Source organism: Canis lupus, chromosome 6 (assembly GCF_003254725.2).
Source record: "Canis lupus dingo isolate Sandy chromosome 6, ASM325472v2, whole genome shotgun sequence".
Classification (NCBI taxonomy): domain Eukaryota; kingdom Metazoa; phylum Chordata; class Mammalia; order Carnivora; family Canidae; genus Canis; species Canis lupus.
In genome coordinates, this window is record NC_064248.1 from 40,888,368 (window position 1) to 40,900,637 (window position 12,270).

Sequence of the window (12,270 nt, forward strand, 5' to 3'; positions counted from 1 at the left end):
ACCACTGAGCCACACAGGTGTCTCAGATTGTAGTTTTGTATTTTTATTATCTATTTGTAGGAATTCTTTTTATACTCTGAATATGAGATTTTTGTTCACTGTGATGCAAATATTTTCTCTTCTTCTGTGGTTTGTGTATTCAATATCTGGAGACTTTTTTGATAGGTGGAATGTGATCAAATTAATCAGTCTTTTCCTTTTTCACTTATCAAGTCATATTTTTGAAAAGCCCTATTTCCTCCAAGATCATGAAAAAATTTTTCTATTATTTCTTTAAAAACTTTATTGTTTTTCCTTTCCTACTTAGGTATTTATTTAACCTTATCATGAAGTGATCTTCATAAGAGAATATATTTTCCTATTGATACTAAAATGTCACAGCACCATAGTAAGAAATCCATCCCCTCTCCAGTGTTCTCTAGTACCACATCGGTTATATATCAAGTTTCCATGTATGCATGAGTATTTCTGTATTTTGTGTTCTGTTCTGTTAGTCTATTTAGCCCTATGCTAACATTGTGTTGTCTTCATTACCCTAATATTAGTCTTTTTTTCATATTTTATTTTTTTTAATTTAAGTTCAATTAGCCAATGTAAAGTACATACTTAGTTTCAGATGTAGTGTGCAATAATTTATCAGATGGATATAACACCCAGGGCTCATCACATCCACAATGTCTTTTTTTTACTGAAATACAGTTGGCCCATAATGTACAGCATAGTGATCCAACAACTTTATATGTTATGCTACAATCACCAAAATGTAGTTACCGTCTGTAATCATACAATGCTATTACAATGCCTTGACTATATCCACTATGCTGTATCCTTCATCCTCATAACTTATTTATTCCATAATTGGAAGCCTGTACCTCCCACTCTCCTTCGTTCATCTTGCCCATCCTCCCTCCAGCAAACACTAGACTGTTCTCTGTATTTATGGGTCTGTTTCTGCCTTTTTAATTTGTTTTGTTGTTTTTTTAGATTCCACATATGAGTGAAATCATATGGTATTTGTCTTTCTCTGACTTATTTCACTTAGTATAATACCCTCTAGTTCCATCCATGTTGTTGCAAGTGACAAAATCTCATTCTTTTTTATGACTGAATAACATTTCATTATATTTATATTTATGAATGTGTGTGTGTATATATATATATATGAAAATTTCTTTATCTGATTTCATGTTTTATTTAAATTTCAGTTAGCATACAGTGTAATATTAGTTCCAGGTGTGCAATATAGTGACTCAACACTTCCATACAATACCTGGTGCTCATCAAAAGTGTACTCCTTAATCCTCATCTCCTATTTAACTCATCCTCCATTCTGGTAACTATCAATTTGTTCTCTATAATTGAAACTGTTTCTTGATTTGCCCTCTCTCCTTTCCCACCCTTAGCTCATTTGTTTTGTTTCTTAAATTCCACATATGAGTGAAACCATATGGTGTCTTTCTCTAACTGACTTATTTCACTTAGCATAATACTCTTTAGCTGCATTCATGTCATTGCAAATGGCAAGACTTCATTCTTTTTAAGGCTGAGTAATATTCATTTATTACTGTATATATATTACATATATATCACATTTTCTTTAGTCATTCATCTATTGATATAGACAGGTTGCTTTCATATCTTGGCTACTGTAGATAATTCTGCAATAAACATAAGCATGCCTATATATTTTCAAATTAGTGTTTTTGTTTTCTTTGGGTAAATACCTAGTAATAAAATTATTGGACCGTATGGTATTTCTATATCTAAATTCTTAAGGAACCTCCATATTGTTTTCCAGAGTGGCTGTACCAATTTACATTTCCACCAACAGTGCATAAAGGTTCCTTTTTCTCCACATCCTCAACAACACTTGCAATTTCTTATCTTTTTGATTCTAGCTATTCTGAAGATATAAGGTGATGTCTCATTACGGTTTTGATTTGCATTTCCCTGATGTTGACTGATGTCGAGCATCTTTTCATGTGCCTGTTGGTCATCTGTATGTCTTTGGAAAAATGACTATTCAGTTCTTTTGCTCATTTTTAATCAGATTATTTGGGTGGGTTTTTTTTGGTATTGGATTGTATACGTTCTTTATATATTTTGGATATTAACCCATTATCAGATATATCATTTGCAAATATTTTCTCCCGTTCAATAGTTGCCTTTTTGTCTTATTGATGGTTTCCTTTACTGTGCAAAAGCTTTTTATTTTGATGAAGTCCAAATAGTTCATTTTTGTTTTTGTTTTCCTTACCTGAGGAGACATATCTAAAAAAATGTTGCTAAGGCAGTGTCCAAGAGATTACTGCCTATGTTTCCTTTAAGGAGCTTTATTGTTTCCAGTCTCACCTTTAGGTCTTTAATCCATTTTTAGTTTACTTTTGTGTATGATGTGAGAAAGTGTTCCAATTTCATTCTTTTACATGGAGCTCTGCAGTTTTCTCAACACCATTTATTGAAGACACTGTCTTTTCTGCATTGTATATTCTTTCCTCCTTTGTCATATATTAATTGACCACATAAGTTTGGATTTATTTCTTTATTCTGTTATATTGATCTCTGTGTCTATCTTTGTGCCAGTACCATACTGTTTTTATTACAATACTTTTGTAGTTTGTCTTGAAAACTGGGATTCTCATACCTCCAGCTTTGTTCTTTCTCAAGACTTCTTTGGCCATTTGAAGTCTTTTATATTTTCATACAAATTTTAGCATTATTTGTTCTAGCTCTGTAAAAATGGTATTTGGGGATTTTGATAAAGATTTCATTGAATCTGTAGATTGCTTTGAGTCATATGAACATTTTAGCACTAGTAATTCTTCCAATCCATGAGCATAGTATATCTTTCCATTTGTTTATGTCATCTTCAATTTCTTTCATTAATGTTTTATGGTTTTCAGACTATAGGTCTTTCATCTCCTTGTTTAAATTTATTCCTAGTCTTAGGTATTTTATTCTAGTTATATATATATTATATATATATTATATATATTATATATATAATTATATATGTGTATATATACATATATATAATAGTATATATACTATATATTCTTGTTATATATAATAGTATATATACTGTCCTTGCAATAGTAAATGGGATAGTTTTTACAATTTTTTTTCTGCTACTTCACTATTATTGTGTAATAGCAATACCCCAATAGATTTCTGTATATTTATTTTGTATCCTGCAACTTTACTGAATTCATTTATTACTTAAAATACTTATAATGTCTTTATATTTCATAAGTCAAGTCTCCTACAAGAATATCTTGGCTATTTCTGCTTTTTTGAATTTCTATATACATTTTAGAATAATTGTTAGCTTTTGACCTACACATACACAATATTGTTCTTTTGATTGTGATATTATTTAAACTATAAATCAATTTTGGGGAGAATTTACATTTTTATTAGTGTTTTTAATCCATGAAATGGGTTATCAGTTTATTTAGGTCTACCTTAATTTCTCTAAATAAGGTTTTATAGTTTTCTCCAAATATTTTCTCCCATTCACCGTGTGTTTTTGTTTTGTTGATGGTTTCTTTTGCCATGCAAAAGCTTTTTATTTTGGGGTAATCCCAATAGTTTATTTTTGCTTTTATTTCCCTTGCCTGAGTATATATACTCATAAAAATGTTGCTAAGGACAGTGTCCAAGGGATTACTGCATCAACACATTCTATTTTCCATGCCTACTTTTCATGTATGGTTGTTTTCATTCACCTTTATTCTTTCTAGTGATTTTCATTACATGTATTAATTAGAATTCTTAATACTTAGAATCCATAATTCCTAGTGAAAACTAAGAAGTAAGCTATTGTGGACTGACAAATTTGTAAATACTTAGCATAATTTCTAGAATTATATGTTTCCTCATAGCAAATTTTTCAGGGTAGCACAAAACATGTTTATTAATAGACCCAAATATTTTTGTCTTTCCAAAAAATTAAAAGCCAAAACTAGACTTATGTTTAGCATTTGATATTTATCTTGTTTTGAAATGATTTAGATATTCAATGAATAATCATTGTTTAGTTTAACTTAGTATAAACTTTTATCTTATTTAAATTTCTTTAAATTACTTGCTTTTAACAATTGCGCTTCAAATCAAACTCCAATAAAAAATATGCAAAAAAACAATTATGCTTGTATTAGACATTAAACAGCTAATCATCATCTAAGTTATTTTTCCTGTTGACAAATTTTGAAGACATGACTGCTTTTATTAAACTAACTTTTATTTGTCAAAGATTACCCCAGGCCCATGAACATGAAACATATTTGAGTTAGTGTATATTTCTGATATTATACTTGATTTATAAAAATACTTAACTATTTTTAAGACAAATAGAGCTCTTTACAGATGAATTTTGGTAATACCATCTGGAAGTAGAAAAATATCACATGTCTATAACATACATGTGTAGATACACATAAATATACACACAGACGCAGATATCTTTTCAAAAAATATATATATATATTTTTTATTGGAGTTCAACTTGCCAACATATAGCATAACGCCCAGTGCTCATCCCACCAAGTGCCCCCCTCAGTGCCCGTCACCCAGTCATCCCAACCCCCGCCCACCTCCCTTTCCACTACCCCTTGTTTGCTTCCCAGAGTTAGGTGTCTCTCATGTTTTGTCACCCTCACTGATATTTTCACTCATTTTCTCTCCTTTCCCCTTTATTCCCTTTCACTATTTTTTATATTCCCCAAATGAATGAGACCATATAATGTTTGTCCTTCTCCGATTGACTTATTTCACTCAGCATAATACCCTCCAATTCCACCCACGTCGAAGCAAATGGTGGGTATTCGTCGTTTCTAATGGCTGAGTAATATTCCATTGTATACATAAACCACATCTTCTTTATCCATTCATCTGTCGATGGACACCGAGACTCCTTCCACAGCTTGGCTGTTGTGAACATTGCTGCTATAAACATCTGGGTGCAGGTGTCCCGGCGTTTCACTGCATCTGTATCTTTGGGGTAAATCTCCAGCAGTGCAATTGCTGGGTCATAGGGCAGGTCTATTTTTAACTCTTTGAGGTACCTCCACACAGTTTTCCAGAGTGGCTGGACCAGTTCACATTCCCACCAAGAGTGCAAGAGAGTTCCCCTTTCTCCACATCCTCTCCCACATGTATTGTTTTGGTCTTGTTAATTTTCACCATTCTCACTGGTGTGGTGGTATCTCATTGTGGTTTTGATGTGTTTTTCCCTGATGGCAAGTGATGTGGAACATTTTCTCATGTGCTTGTTGGCCATGTCTATGTCTTCCTCTGTGACATTTCTGTTCATGTCTTTTGCCCATTTCATGATTGGATTGTTTGTTTCTTTGCTGTTGAGTTTAATAAGTTCTTTATAGATCTTGGAAACTAGCCCTTTATCTGATACGTCATTTGCAAATACCTTCTCCCATTCTGTAGGTTGTCTTTTAGTTTTGTTGACTGTTTATTTTGCCGTGCAGAAGCTTTATATTTTGATGAAGTCTAAATAATTCATTTTTGCTTTTTTTTCCCTTGCTTTCATCGATGTATCTTGCAAGAACACAAACAGATATCTTATAGCTGTTGCCTTAACATTTTAAACCACATCTCAGGTACAAAACTCAAGAGAACAGTTGCATCTGAATTGTATTTCAGATAGGTAGATTAAGTTAAGTTAACCAGCTCAGATGGCCAAAGTTTTTTACTAAAGATTATGTATTTGTGTGCTGTAGGAATCCTTTTAAAGCTGTTTTTTTTGTAGTTATTTTGTCCTTTATAAGTTTCTACAGAATACCCAAAGAAAGCATTCCATTGCTTCTGAAAGGTTTGAAATCCTCTGTTTTAAGTGTGCTCCTTATGGAGGATTTATATAAGTCAAAATTCCCCAAAATAGACATTACAATTCCAAAAGTTAACCCATTTTCCAAAAAAAAAAAAAACAAAAACAAAAACACAAAAAACAAAATCTTTGTCCATCAACCATGTGGAACCAATCTTTACATTTCCTAAGACATCTTAACTATGAAAGCCTCTGTTTTCCATCAGCTATCCAAGACACAATGAATCTATATGATGCCTCCTCCACCCCAACGGAATAGGGTGACCTACCAAAAAATCTTTAACATACAAAATACAGATACACACAATAAAATTGGAGAGCTCAAAATGCAGAGAGCAGAGCTCAGAACCTAATGCACATCAAAACCACAATGATATCACCTTACATTTGTCACAATGGATAGTATCAAAAAGATAAATAACAAGTGTTGGTGAAGATGTGGAAAAAAAAGGAACCCTCATGCACTGTTGCTGGGAATGTTAATCGGTGCAGCCTTTGCCCACATTTTAATTTCGTTATTTTTTTGCTGTTGAGTTGTATGACATTCTTGTATATTTTGGATATTAATCCTTTGTGTGATATGTAGTTCGAAAATATTTTTGATTCTATTGCCTTTCCATTTTGTTGGTAGTTTCCTTTGCTGAAGAGAAGCTTTGTACTTTGATGTAGTTCTACTTCTTTATTTTTATTGTTATTGCTTTGCTTTTGCTGTCAAGTTAAAAAAAAAAAATCCATGCCAAGACCAATGTCAAGGAGTTTAGTCTGTTCTCTACTAGGAGTTTTATGGCTTGCAGTTTTACAGTCAAATTTTTAATGCATTTTGAGTTGATTTATGTGTGTGGTATATGATAGTAGTCTAGTTCATTATTTTGCATGTGACAATCCAGTTTTCCCAATAATATTTATCGAAGAGACTATCTTTCCCCACTGTATGGTTGGCTTCTTTGTTATAAATTAGTTGAAAATATATGCATATTATATTGATCTGTGTTTGTTTTTATTCTAATACTGTACTTTTTATTATTAAATTTTGTGGTATAGTTTGAAGTAGAGAATTTGATGCCTCCATCTTTGTTCCTCTTTTTTTAAAGATTTTACTTATTTATTAATGATAATATCGATAATATTAATGATAATACGATAATATTATTTATTAATAAACATGTTTCTCATTAATAAATAAATAAATTAATAATAAATAATAAACAGAGAGAGGCAGAGACATAGGCAGAGGGAGAAGCAGGCTCCCTGTGGGGAGCCTGATGTGGGATTTGATCCCACAAATACCGTGAGCCACCCAGGTGCCCCTTTATTCCACTTTCTTAAGATTGCTTTGGCTGTTCGGGGTATTTGTGGTTCTATATAAATTCCAGGATTGTTTTTTCCTATTTCTGTAAAAAACAAGCAACAACAACAAAAAACGCCATTGGAATTTTATAGGAGTTGCAATGAATCTGTAGACTACATTGGATGGTATAAAGTTTTTTTCCAAAGATTTTATTTATTTGCTTGAAACACAGAGAGAACACAAGTGTTGGGGGGAGGGGCAGAGGGAGAGGGACAACCAGACTCCCCACTGAACAGGGAGCCTATCTCAGGGCTTAATCCCAGGAACCTGAGACCATGACCTGAGCTGAACTGAGAAGCTTAACTACTGAGCCACCCAGGAACCCCTGGATAGTATAAAGATTTTAACAACATTAATTTTTCCAATCCATGAACACAAGATAATGTTCCATTTATTTGATTTTTCTTCAATTTCTTTCATCAATGTATTATAGTTTTTAGTGTATAGATACTAAACTCCTTGGTTAAATTTAGTCTTAAGTATTTTATTATTTTTGAGGCCATCATGAATGTGATTGTTTTCTTAATTTATTTTTCTGATAGCTCATTGTTGGTATACAGAAACAATTTATTTTTTTTTCTTGTTCTGTTTGTTACATATTCTTCTGTTTCTTCACTTTCCTTACCCTATGTGTTGGTCTTTGTGCTTTAGATAAAACAACCACTCCTCTCAATCTTAACAGACTAGTCTTTTGGAGGTATAAACCTCAGTGATAAACTTGGCCTGAGCTCTCCTAGTTGTCTCTTAAACTTGTGTGATTGTCCAGGCCTCCTTCTTTGTTCTCAGTGGCTCCCAGTAGTTTATGGTGTGTGTCCCAAAGAAGGATCATAGCACCTAAATGAAGGCTGATTAGTAGTTGAGCCCTCAAGTAACAGCAGGCAAAGTATGTTTTAAGCCTATTCAAGTGTTACTAAGGTTTACCCCATCCCACTGAGCAGCAGCTAGCCCTATCTCTTTTCTTCTCCTCAGTTACAGACAAAACAAGAACCAGCCATAACCAGTTGGATCCAAGATGGTGGCAGGAAACTGCAAAGGACCAACCATGGCAAGTTACATCCAAGATGATGACCGATTCAACTGAAAAAATAACCCCAAACCTAATTATATGCTGTTATAATACATTATATGCTAGATGACACATCTACCAGTACTATGGCAGTTCTGATCAAAACTATATAAAGAGAAAAAAGAGGTGGAATAGAGATTCTGAGAAAAGCCTGCCTCTTTCCAGGAATGCTTTTGCATAATCTTCCCGTTATCCAGACCGCATAAAACTCTACCTCAATTGCACCCTTGTTGAGAAGCTGATTTGTGAACTTACTTTCCATTTCTTTATTCTTGGCCATTGAGTAAAGCTTGTGCTGTCAAAAGCTCAGCTTCTGTTTCATATTTTACCTGAGATACCATATGGTGAAGACTTTCAAGGAGAGGCAGTGGGCTTCTCCAGGGATCCCAAGCCCTTTTTGGGGAAAGGGAAATCAGATGGTAACACAAAAACAAACTGGGAGAGGGCAGGTGGCCATTTTGCCTACTCCCTTTCTGCTGATCCAATGTGCATAGCCATGAAGAAGGGGATGCTCCTGTGCTTAACTCGTGTTTCTTTGTTTGCTATGATATTGTGGGACTCATGAATGCAACTCCTATTGGCTATCAGAGCCTGGGGATCCAGTGACTTGTCCCTCAGGTGGAAGCCACAAAAACTAGGACATCTGATATGTATGTAACTCCTTCCAGTGAGATATTGTTGATTTAGTTTTATGATTGGAGCAGGCTGGAGGGAGAACATGGAAGAGGGATCCACTGGCTTTCTCAGTCTCTGGGGAAGACTGCAGCCAGCCCCTACTGCCTGCTGAATTAGAAAGGTGGCCCTCAGGCAGTAGTTTTTAAAGTATACAGATGAACCCTTTCCGGGCAAAGCCTGGGAGATGGGCAATTTTGCCGGCTCCCTCTGCTGTAAACCCTGTGGAATAGCCTCTTTAAAATTTTTTTTGTTTGCAGTCACGTGGGACTCGGGAATGATGGCCCTTGGCTATCAGAGCCAGGCTATTTGAGGACACATTCTTTGGGCAGAAGCTGTAAAAACCAGAGAGTACACATGTGTGCAAGCTCCTTGCAGTCAGATACTGGTAAGTTGCAATGATCTGGAGTGAGAAGGAGAGATAGGTGACTGCCACCTTCCCTGGGCTTTGGGAATGAGCGCAGCCAGACCTTAGTACCCACTAAATTGGAATCCTGGCCCTCAGGCAGTAGCTATTAAAGCATGAAGACAACCTTCCTTCTGGGAAAGACGGAGAAATGGGCAATTACACCTGCTCCTTTTGTGCTCAGCTCCGGGGTGAGTGTTTGCATACCTGTTAAGAATTGAACTAGGGGTGGTAGAAGGGGAGGAGGGCGGGGGGTGGGAGTGAATGGGTGACGGGCAATGGGGGTTATTCTGTATGTTAGTAAATTGAACACCAATAAAAAATAAATTAAAAAAAAAAAGAATTGCTTTTTGTTTGCTATAGTCTTATGGGTCCCCTGGACACAAGACTCGTCGTCGGGTTTCAGAGCTAAAATTTTGGGAGTCTGTCCTTCTGGTGGGAGTACTAAAGGTTGGGACCCAAACTTTTGCAGGGTCTAAATCCTTTGCTTTTTAAGGACAAGCTGGAAGTTGAGGGTTCCCTTCCAACTGTAAGACACTGTGCCAGGGGTGGGGTTTATGGTGAGAGTGTGTCTCAGCCTTTCCCATCCATTATGATGTGGGTATTTTCTTGTTGTAGATGTATAGGAATCACTCATCTTGCTTCTGTATCCTTTTCTCAGGGAACTTTTCTGTGTGTAGTTGTGCATTTAGTGTATCTGTGGGGAGAGGGAAGCTCAGGAGCCTCTTATGTCACCATTAGTGGTGGACTCCCACTCTAGAATTTCTTTTAATGAGGTTTTTTTTAAAAAATGTTTTATTTATTTATTCATGAGAAACATAGAGAGAGACAGAGAGACAGAGAGAGAGGCAGAGACACAGGCAGAGGGAGAAGCAGGCTCCATGCTGGGAGCCCGATGTGGGACTCGATCCTGGGTCTCCAGGATCACGCCCTGGGCTGAAGGTGGCATTAAACCACTGAACCACTGGGGCTGGTGATAAGTGCTCCTCTTATCTTTGTCTCAAACTGCCTTTATTTCACTTCTTTTTTAAAATTACAAACATTATTTTTTTGGATTTTAGATTCATAGCAAAATTGAGAAGAAGGTACAGAGAGTTCCCATATACCCTGTGTCCCCATCCACACATATCCTCTCTTGCTATTGAGATTTTTCACTACAGTGATATTTGATGAACCTACACTGACAACATCATAATTACCCAAAGTCCATAGCTGACAAGAGTTCACTTGGTGTTGTGCATTTTATGCGTTTTGACAAATGTATAATTTACCATCACAATATCATACAGAATAGTTTTACTGTCCTAAAACTAGCCTGAGCTCTATTTATTCCTTCTTCCTTCCTAACTCCCAGAAATCACTGATCTTTTTACCATGCCCATAGTTTTACTTTTTCCAGAATGTCATAACATTATATAGCTGGAATCATACAGTATATATCCTTTTTTGGATTGGCTACTTTTATTTAGTCATATGCATTTAAGTTTTGTCCATGTCTTTTCATGGTTTAATGGCTTACTTCTTTTTAGAACTGAATAATATTCTATTGTTTGGATATATGGTAGTTTGTTCACTCACCTATTGAAAGACATCTTGGTTGCTTCCAACTTTTGGCAATTCTGAGTAAAGTTGCTATAAACATTTATGTGCAGATTTTTAAGTGAACATTGTAGGTTTCAACTCCTCTGGATCAATACTAAAGAGCATGATTGCTGGATCATATGGTAAGAGTATGTTTAGTTTTACAAGAAATTGCCAGTTGTCTTCCAAAATTGTTATAATATTTTGCACTCCTATCAGTAATAAATGAGACTCCTTATTGTCCCACATTTTAAAAAAGAGTTTATTTATTTATTCATGAGAGACAGAGAGGCAGAAACATAGGCAGAGGGAGAAGCAGGCTCCCTGTAGGGAGCCTGATGCAGATCACACCCTGAGCCAAAGGCAGACGCTCAACCTCTGAGTCACCCAGGTGCCCCTTGTTCCACTTTTTCATCAGCATTTGGTGTTAGCAGGTATTTTGGATTTTGACCATTCTATAGATGTGTGGTAGTATCTTATTGTTGTTGGGTGTTTTTTAAAAGATATATTTATTTATTTACTTGAGAGGGGAGGCAGAGAGAAGGAAAGAAAGCGAATCCTCAAGCAGACTCCTTGCTGAGCTCAGAGCCTGAAGATGTGAGGCTCAATCCCAGGACCCTGAGATCATGACCTGAGCTGAAATCAGGAGTTGGCCAATTAACTACTTAACCAACTGAGCCACCCTGGTGCCCTTTATTGTTGTTTTAATTTGCAATTTCCTGATGTTGAAAATCTTTTCATATGCTTATTTGCCATCTGTATGCATTCTCCTCCTTCCCCTCCTCCTCCTCCTCCTCCCTCCTCCTCCTCCTCCTCCTCCTCCTCCTTCTTCTTCTTCTTCCTCTTCTTCTTCTTTGCCACCTGTGTGTCTTCTTTAGTGAGATGTCTGCTCGGATCTTTTGCCCATTTTTAGATCAGGTTCTCATTTTCATATTGCTGAGTTTTAAGAGATTTTAAAAATATTTTGTATAATAATCCTTTGTCAGATGTATCTTTGCAAATATTTTCTTCTAGTCTGTGGCTTGTTTTCTTATTCTTTTGGTCACTTTCAACTGGGTGACAGGCCTTAAGGAAGGTATATGATGTGATGAGCACTGGGTATTATGTGATGAATTATTGAAAACTACATCTGAAACTAATAATGTACTATACAAATGTACTACAAATTGAATTTAAATAAAAAGATAAAAGACATAGAATTCATTTTTCATTTGACATAGAATTTTGTCTAGGAGTTCTCTTCAGATTTTTTTTTAAGGTTTCATTATTTATTCATGAGAGACACAGAGTGAAAGGCAGAGACACAGGCAGAGGGAAAAGCAGGTTCCCTGTGGGAAGCCTGATATGGGACTCGA